At 44.2% G+C, this 15,278-nt stretch overlaps 1 protein-coding gene across 2 annotated transcripts in view; it reads left to right on the top strand.

The window, feature by feature from the left end:
* Window positions 1-15,278, top strand: part of STYXL2 (serine/threonine/tyrosine interacting like 2) — a 31,667-nt gene extending 16,389 nt beyond the window's left edge. Inside the window, exons 7-9 of one of the 2 annotated variants that reach the window (XR_014887449.1) lie at window positions 3,423-4,656; window positions 10,216-10,309; window positions 13,579-15,278. The gene's annotated coding sequence lies outside the window, so the exon portion shown is untranslated. Of the gene's footprint in view, window positions 1-3,422; window positions 7,114-10,215; window positions 10,310-13,578 lie in introns of those variants that run through there. The other variant, XM_019619936.3, reaches the window with a different exon arrangement.

Raw genomic sequence — 15,278 nt, 5'->3', positions numbered from 1 at the left:
TACTTCCAAAATTAAATGCAAAATCTAGTTCTTCAACTTAACCTTCCCTCCCTCGATAATTTTGCAAGGCATGTGCTGCTTATTCTGTGAATTGGATCAGAAGTACTGCCTGGAGGCAAAGGGTCAGAGGAGATTCCACATATGAAAAGCAGGAGGCCCTCAAGAGGGTGCAACCTCAGTTGCTGAACAGACACCAAAATAGGATGGATGAAAGCCCACATGAAACTCAGGTATGTGAGCAAGCAGAAGCTGACAGTCGCCCCTCAGGAATGCAGTATAAAGCTTTCACTTCTGCAGGAGACGAGATCTGAAAGTCTGCTTCTTGGGAGCAATCAGACCTGACCTGTTGCATGGTGCTGCAGTCGCATAATTGAATAGTTGTCTTGATTCATCCCAAAGTGAGTGTTCTTGGTGGTAGCAGACGTATAAAATTTGTAAGTCATTAGGGATAAAAGGGCCTATGCAAGGAAAGGTCAGACATTATCCTCATGACCGACAGAAGGGGTCCATATTAAAACAAAGAAGGTATTTGATTTTCTTTTGAACGTGGGCAGATGATTCAGACCCACCTGCCCTTCATATGCTCTGTCTCTCCCCTTCCCATCTCCTCTCTTTTGAAACAGATTTGAGTCCATCCACTTTCATATTTTCAAACAAAACTCATAAAAGGGCCATAAATATCATGACTCGCTAAAATGAAAGCTGTTTTCTTCTCCTCCCAGGAGACTCCCGCCTGAGAGAGAGACAGAAAGAGTTCACCTCTTTGAAAATTCCCTCTTCAGCTGAAGTAAAGCTGGTATCTAAGAACAGTCTTCAAGGCTTTGTTCTTATCATCTTGACCTGGCTTTGTACCGGCTTCTCTCTGTATTGCCTGTGGAAGTGTGAAGGACGGGGCGAGGGGAAGGAATTTTGGCTATCACTGGCAGAGCAAGGGTCATGCTTGGAAAAGGGATCTCATTGTGGTTTCAGAAAATGTTATAAACCCAGCACACCGGCAGAAAGAATGAAGAAGCTCATTCCCCTGCTAGATCAGACCAGTGATCCACCCCTTTTCTCTCTGATGTTGGCCAGAACAAGATGCATCTTAGAAGGTCTAAAGAAAGCCTAAGTGGGCAATTATGGGATAACCTGCCCTGAGTCGAATTTTTCTCCCTGCCTGGCCCAAAGTCCTCCTTCATCTCTCTGCCTTGGCTAGAGTTCAAGTTTCTTCCCTGAAGCATGACGGCTTCTCTCCCTTCCAAACTGCTTTTCATCCTGGCCTGTCTAATGCAGCTGCCTGTGACAGTGTTGTGATGGGATGTATAGGTCTTGTCCATTGAGAGCCTGTGACAGATCATAGCCTTACTGGAAAGAGAGACAGAGAGGTGAAGAGCAGGCAAGGGAGAGGAGCATAAACTCAGATGAAATATCCATCAGGAAGATGGAAAGAAGAGTGAATGGCTCAGAAGCTAATTGCTGCCTGCTGACCTGGGCTGTGCAGATAGCTTGCAAGTGAGCATTTTGGCTTTTCAGAAATTTCAGCCTGGAGCGCACTAGGAAATTCAGCTCTTGGTTGAAGCTAATGTTCAACAGTGCTTCCCCTTATTTATGCATGTGTGTGTGTATAATAAATATGTATTTTTTACAGCTGTGGAAGTATTAGAGTAGTCCTGAGAAAATTATTCTGTTTCATCCTGGGGGAGCTTTTTCTTACACTTCAGTTCATTACTCATTTCTGGAAAGAAGTATTGGAGTAACCAGGAGCTACTAGACATTAAACAGGAATTAAAAACAGGTTATTCTTCTATTTCTGCCTGACTTAGGAACCCAAAGCCAGGTGCTCCTCTGTATGTAGGACCTCATCTCTGTCGTATGAAGAGGAATGGCTGCTCATATATTCCAGGTAGAGCAAAGATCTTATCTGATAGGCTAGGGTCTCCAACCAATAAAATAAAATAAAACATAGAATTATAAATAAGTTAATCTAAACCAATGTGGAACCTCATTTGAGCTTATTTCTTCTTCACAACAAAAAAGGAATCACCCTTATGAGATGATACTGTAAACAACAGAAAACAAGGCTGTCTCTTGGAAAGTATTTCCTTTGCTAAATCCTATGGATCAGCTTATAAGCTGTTTTTTTTTCTGTATGCATCCTTAACACTGGGGAGTAATATTATTTTTCCTATCAGCTCACTGGAGAGGCAGCTGGGATAATTCCAACAGCAGACCTCTGGCAGAGCTTTGCATCTTCTCCTTCCTGAAGTGATCCATGCCCAGGCTTTCTCAGTGCTGGCTAACAGATTTCCCCCCCACTGGATACACAAGATGCCAGAAATGCAGCAGTTTAGTGCCAGTCAATTCTCATGCTAGATTTTCTCTGATGAGTAGACACCCAGGTGAGGCTTTTACTTACAGTCTGTAGCACAACAGAGCAATTACCCTTTTAAGCTGCCATTTACAAGTTCAAACAACTTGTTTCTTCTAAACTTGTAACACAGTGCCACTGCCTTGTATGGATGGGGTGATAGGAATAATATGTCACTGTCTTGATCTCATACATGTGTCCACAGCTTGGTCTGATGACAGCCACATACAGTAAAATAACCCCTCACGCTGTCTGCACTTTCTCCCCTCTGTCCACAACTGAGTTCCCTTTATAACTCCACTTCTGTTACAATGACAGCAATGCAGCTACTTCAAGTGCATAGAAATGGAGACTAACTTGCCTATTATTCTTCCCAGTCACCTTTCTCCTTGTCTCTTCTTCAGTTGTGAATGTCTTGGAAAAGAGATCATCCTTGAGTGGCACCTGGACATTCCTTTGCTCTGTGGGAGAGATACAGTAAATAAAATATGATGCTTGATTCCATTTTCACTATAAAAAAGGAGCCACGTTATGACCTGATTTGGTATGACTATACTGTAAATAGGCCATAAACAGTCAAAGGGAAAATAACCCGCAATATTCACACCATTGAGAGACTGTGTATTGGTAATCACTTTTTCTCCCTGCTGTTCAAAATATTTTCTAAGTGTCCCTGAAACTGCATTGATAGCAAAATGTGGCCCAGTTCAGGGGCTTTAATAGTATTGCTAAGTGGAAGTGATTTTTCTCCTAGAAATTTTCAGTGAAATAGTCTCTATTTTGCAAAAATGAAATCATAGCTATTTCACTACAAAAACATTAGGAAAAGGCAGAGACCATCAAAAGTATTTCTGCGAAGTCAGTCCCATGTTTCCAAAAATGTTGTCCAATTAAGGAAAAAGTACTAATGTTGTAAATAGAGCGGCATTCCTATGCAAAGATGTCAAAGAGATTTTTTCAGTGTTCGTTGCTGACGCTAACAGGGAATTTACCTTCCATTTTATGCATGGGGGAACAAGAGCAGATTTTTTTTTACCTCTAGCTCATTTTTTCACTTTTTTTTTTTTTTTAATAGTTGTCATACTTTCTTCACCATGCAGAGAATGAGGATTTCAAACAAGTGTTTTAATTCACCGTTACAACCACAAGTCTTTTTCATGGAGAACTGTGCTACCCCTGGCTATCGTGATGCTACAGGAGAGCTGCACCTAATGACCACTTTATTGAATCCTAGAATCATTGAGGTTGGAAAAGACCATTAAGATCACCATTAAGATCCAACCACCGTCCCATCCCCACCATGCTCACTAACTACGTCCCTCAGTGCCACCTCTACACGGTTCTTGTACACCTCCAGAAACAGTGATCTCATCACCTCCCTGGGCAGCCTGTGCCAGCCTTGATGCAGACAGGATTCTCTTTGTGGGGAAGGTCTTTTTTATTTATTTATTTATTTAGGCCTGATATTTATACAAAACATTGCCAAATATTTCCTCTTCGTGACCTCCCTTTATTTCTTAGCATCCTTTTGGACTTTTTGATACGATAAATTAATATCTAAGGGTGTTGTTATGTACTGTTACTCCATCAGTATCCAAAGGCCTCCACTAGCACCGTTTTAATATGTAGAGCATGCAGCACAATTCAAGATGTTCTCACCCTAAGAGAGCTTCAAATTAAATGAACAAAACAGACCCAGGTTGGGAGAAAGAGATGTGTCTGGCAACATATTTGATACCCAGTGACTGAGCCCAATATTGCAGAAGAACAGAGGAAGACCATGGAAAAGTTCAAAAGACTGAAAATTCAACTCACTAACAAAGTCATTCTCCTTGAGCAATCACTCAGCTGTATGTGGCACAATTAAACAGTTGCTGGCCTCAAGAGAGCACAAGCATGACTCTAAACTAGCGATTAAGTGTTCACTGGAGAGGGGGAGACATATGTTCCAGGCCTCTTTCCAGAGAATATACAACGTGAGAGAGTTAAGGATTCATTAGTGCACGCTTATCCTCTCCCATGTGAGTGTTCCTAACTGCTAGCCACCAAGCTGCGCTTCGTCTTTCCGGCCAAAAGAATACTGAAATAATCTATCTGAAGAGAAATAGTTGATGTGGGACTCATTAGCAGCCCCTCTTTCATACCAGAACAGACAACAGCACAGGAAAAGAGCATCCATATGCGCATGGAAACAGATTCACCTTCTCCTGGCAAGTTAAAGCACCATCTCCCATCTTCTGAGGTGCCTGAATACCAAGTGGAAAAAGGGTGCTCACATGCTGTGTCTTGAGTTGGTGTCAGAACCTCAGGTAAAGCTCAGGGCTCTGGGAACAGGTTGGAAAAAAATGCTTTGTTGCAGCCTCATGTGTACTACTTAATCAGGGTGATTGCAGGCTGCTGCCAGAAGCAGTGGTGACATCCCCTCTGCTTGCATTCTCCAGCCTCCCGGCAGCACTGTGACATCACATTTCTGACATCATGTCACAGTGATGTGGGTGTGGGGTACACTGGGATAACTTGTTGATTTGGTGCCTGGATCATCTTTTGGCTCCAGGTCATGCTGTGGTGTTGCAGGCATTTTCAAATCCAAGTGCAGGCTGCCCCCTGGATGGGGCATCCATTCCTAGCAAAACTGGCACCTTTACATGTGTTTTTCTGTTTGAGAAATGATTCACATACAATCAGATGGCTCTGGCTCTGCATGGCAGATTGCTTGCTGCCAGAGCATGGCAGCAATTTGGCTAGAATCACCTGCTGAGCACAGGTCTTCTTTAACATTTAGCATTTCCTTAGCTTTTAACAGCACAACACAGATACACAGATCCAGCCTTTCTTTTTGCTTTATCCTTCTCTCCTGAGATTTAAGTCTGCTGATGCATCTGGAGTTCTAAAGCTCAATGTAGATGGGCCATAAATGGGCCCAAAGTCAGCCCTCAGCCCTAAGCGTGGCAGTCACAGCTCATAATTATACTCTAGCATTAATTCTGCCACTTTTCAACCTTTAAGTTTGGAAAGTAGTAGGCTGACAACACAGAACCGTGTGCCTTTTTGTGTCTGTGCTGAGGTTAGGCCTGATGAGAGATTGTCTTGTAATGTCATGGTGCTGGAATGGGAGGGCTCTGAGGACAAGGACCTGCTGTGAGAGAAGTGTTTTGCCAAAAGGTGTGCAGCAGGAACAGGATGAGAAAGATGTAGCACGTTGCAGAGGACACAAAAAGGCTCTCTCTGCTCCCTTAACCTACCACTCAGGCTACATACCATAAAACACATTCCTTGCAAGATCAGAATAAGATGGTGTTTGGCTTAAACCTAACCCTGCTTCTGATTGTAAATTAGGTCTGTCCTCCAACGTATTTATTTTATTCTGTTGCTTTCCTCTCTGTGAAACCTTTCCTTGATTGCTCCTCTGGCGTTAATCTGGCTCTGACTGGTGGAAATCACGAACTCTGCCCACGTCACAGGCTCTAAGAATCAGATCCTTGGTATCTTGCTGTAGGTATCTTGCAACCTTGGCTGAGGGCAGCGGGGACTCACAGAACCCCGCCTAGAGCACACCTGCACAGCATTTTTTCCCACCCTCTCCTGCACAATTATTTAGGGAAACCTATTACTCTAGGCCAGAACTGCTACGTTAATAACATCCACTGTTTAAGCCTTTCACTCAGGTCATTTCCTTGCAGCGGAAACCCGCATACTGTCAAAGTTGACAGTGCTACGGCGGTTTATTGCACCAGAAGACCTGGCCTTTTCTTCCCTCCCATCTCCCGAGCTTGGCTGCTCCCATTATATGAACCCTGGTTCTCAACTGTCCTTAATAAAATCTCCGTGCTCCATATGCTCCCTCAGCCTCACTTTGATTAGCGCTCCTGCAGTCTTCCTCACTGCTGACGTCGGCTGCGTGCACAGCTCTTCAATTTCCCGACAGCCCTTTTCAAACACTGGCTTTTAATCAGGCTCTGTTTTACCAGCACTTCCTTCTCTCACAGTGCTTTTGAAGCAGTGCTGCTGTTAGTGGTGGTGTTCCTTCTCCACTGCCCTTTTTTGTTGTTTCCATACAGAATTTCTTATTCTTCAGATGTCCTTTTATTTTTTTTTTTCCAGTTTCCTTTTTTTCTGTGCTGCGATCCTAATTTCCTTCAGGATTTCTCCTTCCCCTCCTGGGAAATTTCTCTCTATTTCTGGCATCTGTCCTTCCTAACCCTTCCCACTTATTTTTTTTTTTTTCCTTCCAAAGATGGGGGGAAAGAAGAAAAGAATCCATTTAATATTTTTCTGTAGTAACGTCTATCTCATCTGTCAATAAATTACCCTTTGCCATCTCCGGGAGACCCCTTTGTCTCCCTTCAGTGACCTTATTCTGTACCTTGCCTGTTTTTTTTTAAGGGAGGATGCAATATCCCTGGGCTGTCATTCCATGAAGAACAGCTGTCATTCCTCCCATAGTGTATGCGTATGTGTCTGAGGAGGGAGAGGAAAGGGAGGGGGGAATTAGAGGAAGACAGGGAGCTGCCACTGGGAAATATGATGGTCTTGTTCACAGTGGTTAATGTTTTTTCATTCACGATATTCACCTGGCAATGCTGTCTCTTTCTTCTAGTGGCTTTAGACATTCATTTTATGATTAACATAAATCTAACATATTTGAAACATAGAATATTTATTAGTGTTCATTAAACACTTTTTTTTGAAGTCACTATGCATATATTTTTTACATTTATAAATGCTTTACACTCTCTACAGCTATGAATGCTATATCGGTGTCAGAATTGCAGTCTGTTACTACAGAGTAGGATTCAGAAAGCGTATCCATGTGGCTAAAATACATACGACTTGTCCAAGCATTTTCAGTGTTAGAAACCGAAATGCTCACTGATAGGGTTAAAGAGCACGGTGTAGTCCTGCATGCAACTAGCTGGCTGTGTAGACCTGCATGAGGAAGAGATTGGTCCTTGAATGCAGCAATTTCTGCCCTTCCCTTGCCCCTCCTTGCGCTCTGTGAAGCACTGCAGCCGCCCAGAGAGGTCATAGCGCAGCGTTCCCTGTCTCGCTCATGATCCAAGGGCTGCTTCACACTGGTCACACGTTGCACAGATGCAAGCCCCTGTCTTTCTGCCTCCATCCCTCTGCACAATATAATCATAAATTTTAAACGTCTGTATAAGCAAACAATACCTTTAAAGAAATAAAAGAAGTGAAAAAAAACTGCTGAAGATGGCCTCACCTCTGCAGTGTCTGGTAATTACACTGCTAAATGCATTTACTCCCACAGTATATCTATGTGAAAATATCTACTTAAAATAAAGAAACATAATCATTGACATTATGCAGGTGTCCAGCAGAATCTCAGAAGCTCTGTCCAAAGTGACACGATGGTAGAAAAACCAGCAGCTGGCCCTCATCCTCCAAGCATCTGAGTCAAAAGCCTGGTGTGATGCATCATGACTCCTGTTTGATCCAGTCCAAGGTTTCCTTTGTCTGGAAAGCAGTGCTCAGACACTGTGTGTGTGTGTGTGTCACAGGAACCAGGTACCCCCTCCAATGTGCAAGCCCAGAGGCGGTCCAAGGCCACAGATCAGCCAAAGCTAGAGCGAGACTGGAGAATGCACACTCAATCAAAAAGGAGGTCCAGGTGTGAAGCATGTATCAAACTTGCCATTTCCTTGACCCATGCTGGTATGACATCGGAGGAATATTTTTTCTCTTAGAAGCGCTACGCTACTTATTTTACAGCTGCTTTGTTAGTGCTATCTGCTATGGCCCCTTCTCTCTCATCTGACTGTTCCAACTTAGTCTCTGTTGGATTTAGCTGCCCTAACTGAAAAGGTACTCCATCTCCTCAACTGGGGGGCAATGAATTCTTTAACCACAGTGATATGATGCTCTGTTGAGTCACTAATTTCTGCCATTCTCAGTTCAGGATACTGGAGTAAATTGATATTAGTGTATTAGGCTGATAGAGTTAGCAGTGAACAAGCTGTTCACCAAGCCAGCTCTTCTTTGGATTGCCTACTTCCCACCTTAATAAATTCAGCTTCTCCAGGGTGAATCATGAAGGCTTGGGAACCAGAGCTTCACTTCCCTGGGATGTAATATCACAGTGCTGGAAGCAGTCTCAAGCCTTCAGGAAATGATAGGGGGCTTTGGCTCTGTCTGCACGTGGAATGGTTTCCAAACCTGGTTACCTGCTGGTAACACCAACCCTGCTCCAGGATCAGGAACGGCTTCTGCTGAAGAACCGCCCCAGGGTGCTGCCATCTTCAGGACGATAGCATGTAATTATCCAGATCTTTTGTAAAATGACACCTGTGGCAACTGGCAGAGTACTTGCACAAACATTATCAACCCTGAGGCTCAGAAATTTTTAAATACCCTTAGTAATATAGTATTAAAACCTTGATGATGAGTGAGAGTGGGTGGAATAATTGTCTCCTCAGAACAAGGTGGCTTTTCTCTTTCAACGCCTGTTGAAAGTAGTTGTAGTTTAATCCTTATCTCCTCGATAAATAAAAACAAACCTCCCCTGTTATTATTGTTCTGCTTCACCTTTTGACTGTCGATTAGATTTACCACACTCACTTCCCTTTGGCAATGCAAGTGAAATCCACGTGTTTCTGATGGGCGCCAGTGCAATCTTTGCCTTGCTCTACCTCATACCCCCAGTTCCCCAGTGTCTGGGCAGCTGTTAATGACCCATCCCAGGCACACTTTTCCGAGTGATCACTTTGGCACACGTGCTCATTACCACTTTGAATTGTTATTTTATTCCTAACCTTCATCTCTTGGAGTCAAATCTGATACCTCTCTGAAGAGAGCAGCTTGTGGTGATGGCTGCCTTGCTCAGGCTGCTTCTCTTTTCCCTGTTTTTTAGTGCTCTCCCTGATGAGGCCCCAGGATTATTGCAAACCAGTCCCAGGAAGAAATGCTGTTCAATTAGGCGAAAAGAAACTCGAAGGAAAAAAGGAGTAGAGCCAGCAAATTGCTTGAGATAACAATCTCCCCCCACCCGTGTGTCTCTGTAACTAAGAGGATTAGCTGAACTTTCTGTGTCACACCAAAACTGACAATAAGCAACAGTGACTTCCCCCCGCTGGCACTTGTACCTTCACATGTTTCATTTTCTTGCCCATACTACTGCCTTGCCCCTTGCTGATTGTATGACAAACTTGGGGATGAACGTGATGGCTCTTTCCTTTCCTTTCAGATTTATGACTCAAAGCCAAACAAAACCCAACTCTAGTTATTACATGCTCTGTTTCCTCCTAACAACAGCTCACTTTTAACAGTATAAGCTAACCAAGGAAACATGGAAATATGGTCTACTTGATCTCATCTGATCTATCTGCTGTTTGCAGATAGAGACACGAACAGCAGCCTCAGGTCTGCCACCATGGGACTAAGCATAAAGGCTTCCCTCGGGAGCAGGACCAGTTGTGCAGTATATACAAAGCCGAAGTCCCATCAAAAGCCAGAGTGACAGAGTTTCCATGTAGGTATAGTGCCACCAACAAGAAGCTTGATGCTTTTTTGTGCAGTGGTGGGACTATCCAGAGTGCTTTTCCAGTGAGGGAAATGAGCTCTGGTGAAGGACTCTTGCGAATGACGGTATCAGCCCCACATGCTTCTGACAGTGGCGTAGACATGATGAAAAGAATGCAGTGAGAGGTTGATTACACGTAAAATAATTCCTGTTTCTGCAGTAAACCCGGTTTGCTGAGTTGCATATAAACATTTTAAAGCAGGTGAGCAGCTCTTTACCATGAGCGTGACACAGAACTCATGCAAGGTGGGGAAGTTTGTTCCAAAACAGAGAAGACTGAGGAGGACGATCTCACTGACACTTGCTGCCTCCTCTTCTCCCTGTCCCCCAGATGTTTCCACAGAACAACACAGCAGAAGGTGGTGGAAATGTGGAAGGTGAATCTCTCTGACACCTGAGAGGCAGCATGCAGGCACACTGATACAGTAAGTAGCTGTGCCACAAGGAAGAAGGCAGTAGAAGCGGAAATATTTGGGGATGTAAGATGTTATGAGGAAACAAATCGGGATGTGGGACTCCAGTGACTGTCACCAGGGCAGGGACTGAGGGAAAATGCTGGCAGGACAACATCAGCAGGAAATACTGGGGTTGGGTCATAAAATGCTTGGGATTTGCCCAATTTTGGAAAGCGTTTTACTGAACTAGGCATCTGTGCTACCTGCCCTTGAATTGCTACACAACTCCCTAGACCTAAATTAAATCACTGTGGCATTTCTGCCATGTTAAATGGTGCAAGCAGGTACTCTCAAGCCACATAAATTCAGCAAAGTAGTGGTTTGGGGGTCTCCGTACAGCTTTACTTGAGATTAAAGGGTATGTACTGTGGGGGAGAAATACCTCCAGACAGGCTTTTACTCCAAAAATTCGTTCAGACTGAGGCATTGTAAGAAACGCCCAATGTATTGCCGTGGGGCAAGACTGCCTTGTCACTCTATAGCAACCCCTGTCTCCTCTATATGGAGCAGCAGTTTCAGTTCAAAGGGATCTAGGCCCATTCTCTTTCTCCATATACATGAAATGGGACCAGAGTGGAGCGTGGCAGCCTCTTAACAGTGCCCCACAGCACTGTGAGAGTTCAAACTAGAGAGTGAAGGACACCGTGTCCAATTGAAATTACAGAGGAATTCAGGGTAGGCAGAATGTAATTACACAATTGGAATTTAAACTGTGAAATTAAAAGGAAATATTCAAGGATGAAGGGGCAGAGAGAATCCCTAATCTCCAGCCAGGCTAGGCTGTGTGCCAGAAAAGTCCTTTCTGAAGAGGGAATAAGCAAAGCGCCTGTCCTGGAAGAAAGGGAGGTAGAGAATAAAGACAATGTTTTCAAAAGCACCCCAACTCCAGCTGTGAGTTTGTCTCGCGGGCTGTGTCTACTTGACAGAAAACCTTGTGGTTGCTAAAAGGTGTCAGATGCGTCCCTCTTGGCCCCCTCTTCGCTGAGGTCAAAACCAATTTGGTTCCTCGTGTAAAAGTATCCCCAGAGCACTCCTGAGGTCTACAGAAGACACTGCACTGTGAGGCTGGCTGAAACAACACGGCCCTCATTTTCTTACAGGTGCAAAACATGGTTTGTCCATCTGGATGGGGTCTGCCAGACTGCAGCTTCACTCTCTCTAATATGTGAGCGCTTCCCCAATGTTAGTTAACAATCCCCAAAATGCTAATAGTGCATATTTTCAGTGTTCCTTTGTAGTATAAGGGGAAGAGAAACTCACTGTGGCAGTCTTGAGCAGCTACTTGGATCAGGCAATGGCAAATCCCACTCCCAGGAACTCTGAAACAAGCTTCAGAAGCCCATTGTGGTCCCTTTGCAGGGGGAGGGTCAGGCTGTGGATCTCTGCGAGCTAAGCCTGGTCCTTGGCTCAGGGCATAGTCTGTTTTACCTACCTGCTGCATAGGTAACTGAGGATGTATTACTGAGTTTCTCTGCCTTGATTTGCCATTGCGAAGAAGGCATGGCAATAACTTCCTGAACCACCTAAGCTGGTCATGGGTTAGATGTTAGATGATTAAAATTGGAAGGCGTTCAAAGGCTGCATTGATGAAAACCATTGAAATGTATATAAAAGATTGAGCTAGAGAAACGAAGTGTAGCCAAAGTGGCAGAGGGTGCGACACAAACTCAAAAACCCACCTGAAAAGATAAGTGTCCTTCTAGTGATCGCCTCTCCCTTTCCTGAGGATGTGTGAAGGTTCTGAATTACTGTTTTTTTTTTAATATGAAAATGAAAATCATGTTTCATCTGTGCTCCACGTCCTAAAAAGCAGTTAGCTAGCAACTGAGAGGAGCAGAGCCTTGTAAGATGGCACAACTTCCCTCTCGTTAGCTGGGAGATCCACAAGGCCAGCCACGACACTCAGAAATAAGAGGTTTGGGGTTATCCTTTCTCCAGTCCAGAGGCAAAAAGAAAGGGACAGAATGAGAGCCAGAAAGGAGCTTGCTCGAAGGAAGCCAGAGGAGTGTGTAGGGGAAAACAGGAGCCTGTATATGCAACGGGCAGTTTACTTTCCTCTGCTCTTGGTGCTCATCACTTACAAGGTATGTGGGAAGGAGTGGGCAGAGCACTGGAAGGAGCACTAGTGTGCGAGTGTGGGCTGTCCCTTCATGCCGAGGAACAGGATGGGGAGCAACATCAGGAAGAAAGGTGAAACAGCAGAGTGTTGAAAGGAGTGGACTGCACAGCCCCAGTATACCCCCACACTAGCTGAGGTCCTAGCATCTCCACTGTGACACTGGAGGAACTGTGCATGACCCTTGCATTCTCCCCGATCAAGGAGCTGCTAATCCTATTTTCCCTCATTCTTTGCCTGCCATCTCTCCAAATTGCGAGCTTTTTGAGACATGGGCTGTCTTTTGATGTTCATCTCTGCATCATGTTAAAAATGAGACTGTAACCTCTGTAACACAGACTGCAGCAGAGAGGCTGCTGGTCTCTTTGTATGAAAGTATATTACATACGAGAAGCAGTAAGCAGAGTCATACAGACAAGTTGGACTAAAGGTGACACAATCTGAGCAGTCTGAAAGCGAAAGGAATGAACAGAGAGGTTCTGGGGAATTATGCTTGAAAACTCATGGGGCAAAACAGGCTGTTCTGAGGCAGAAGTCTCTGTTGCAGTATAAAGGAGGAATATGGAGAGCAGAAAGGAAAGGTGAAGCAAACATCAGTCCAGAAACAGGACCTCCCTGGAAAGGAGAGAAATCTGATGTGAAGAAAAAATGATGGAGAGAAGAGACATTGTGTGAGAAATGCAGTGTCAGGGATTCGGATCTGAGTGGTGCAGTGGAGCTGGAGCTGGAGCAGAGCAGATAAGTTTGTTGTTAATTTCTCTATGCACTGCAGTTGTGTGGTGAAAAGGCTCCTTCCTTCCCAGTCTGCTTGCTGTTTAAATACTGGGATTCTTTTGTCCCTGCCTCCCCACCTTAAACTGTCACTCTTTTGTGCCCTGCCTCCAGACCTGATTTTTTTAATATAGATATATATTTGTCTCTGCAACAGCACTGAATTAATTCTGGCACAATATCTGAAATTGAGGAGTCAATATGGCCATCGTAGAAAATTTGGGGGTATAGGCACAAGTAGAGCAGGCCTAGTAGGGCTGTGAATTAGGAGATATGTGAATCAAAATCAGAATGACAGAGATTTATTGCAGAGCTTTAAAAGATCCTGAAATACTATTTCTTTCCTTTGCAGGTGTGTTAATTTTGAATGTGGTATTGTTTTTCACTGCGAGAAAGCATTGCTAAAGCAAAATCCCTGAAGGAAACAATTTTATGAAGCAGACGAAGCCGGTCAGACAACAGAAACAGGGTGTCCCACAAGATGCTCAATGCTTTGAGCCCCACCTCAGCAAAGCATGTAAGCATGCTTGTAACTGCAGCCTCGCTGGCTGCAGCCAAGCAACTGCAAGCATTGCACCTCAGTCTTTTTGTGAAATGAATCTTGAGAGCTCAGCTGCTTGTAGGACTAAGCTTCATATCATCTCGGTGTCCAATTATCTCAAATTTCAAATATTTCCAGCAAGTTGCTCATGAATACGGAGCTGGCTGGGCATTATGTGGCAAATAACATCAAATAATAAGTTTGCAGAAATCACAGGCTGTTTGCAGACAACTCACAAGTGAAATAGAGGCAAAATTTACCTGATCAATTATTCATCAGAAGTGATTTGGCCAGCTTTCCTGGGTACATAGCCACAGGGATGTATGACACCTTGGGGAAGGCAAGAGATTGAGATGCATTCAAACCAAACTGGGGAAGAGGATGTAGAGACCCAGAGCAACCTTTAAAGAGAGAGGGAGAGCCAAATGAAGTTTTCTTTACAGCCAGTCGATCAGAAAACACAGAGCAGGTCAGCAGCAAGCAGACAAAACAGTAACTATTTATTTTCAGACAGCATTTCTTATGTGGCTGTGGGTGAAGCACGCAGAGGCTGTGCGAGAGCAAGGACTAAGCCAGGTGTGGAAATGGAGCGTATGCTCCCTGAAGAGAAGCAGCTTCTGCAGGTGACTGGGAAGCAGCGTGTGAGACTGAGAAGAGTCTGCGGGTGAGATGAGAAGATACGGAAGAGAATATTCAGCGTAGGCAGGATTAGACTGTGCAGAGCCTTAATCTAGCCCCTTTTCTCTGCATCTTTATCTGTCACCGTGCAGCCACTGTGTGCTGCAGTGCTGGTATAACCTGGCCATAAAACTGGATTAACTGGCCCACGAGGCTCATGGCTGAGTGGGAGAGGAGCCACAACAATATGCCTTTGTTTACATTTTCACTCCTGTGTGTTAAGCGTAGATCTTATGAGAGACAAAGAGCTTAATTACTGGTATCAAATGTTGCTAATGAATGTGCAAGGGCAGAATTACAGCGTTGAGGGAAGTGTTTTGCTGTTTCACAGTACAGTCCATTTCAACTCCTGCTTTCAGCAACATTTGAGAGATTCTGCTATGATAGGAAAAAATGAATCAAACAAATCCCGTGAAAACATTGCCAGACAAATTTATTTTTAAATAAAAATGCCAAGATTACCTTACTGATTGAGCCTTCGCAGAGAAACCCCGCTGCCTCCTTCTGACAGCCTGTCCTTTCTGGTTCTTCCCTACCAGTGAAAAAACCTAGCGACTGCCTCTGATACAACTCATAATTCCTCCAGCAACAGCCTGCAAGGATGGATTCTCACCAGTCTTTTTTATTCCACGAGGTTTTGAGCCTCAGAAGAAAATTCAGCTTGGACTCTGACCCATTGAAGTTAATGACCCTTGGAAAACGTTAAGGGCAAGTCCTTAACAAACACCATAGCACCTTCTGTTTCCTCTTTTTACGAGTGCACATTGCAAAGCTTGGCAATATCATCTATTTATGCAGCACTAAGGTGAAGAATATTAGCGAACGTAATCTTT

This window comes from Meleagris gallopavo, chromosome 1, assembly GCF_905368555.1.
Source record: "Meleagris gallopavo chromosome 1, MGAL_WU_HG_1.1, whole genome shotgun sequence".
NCBI classification, from domain to species: Eukaryota; Metazoa; Chordata; class Aves; order Galliformes; family Phasianidae; genus Meleagris; species Meleagris gallopavo.
The sequence above is the reverse complement of the archived record's forward strand: the minus strand, read 5'-3'. Positions and strand labels throughout refer to the sequence as shown.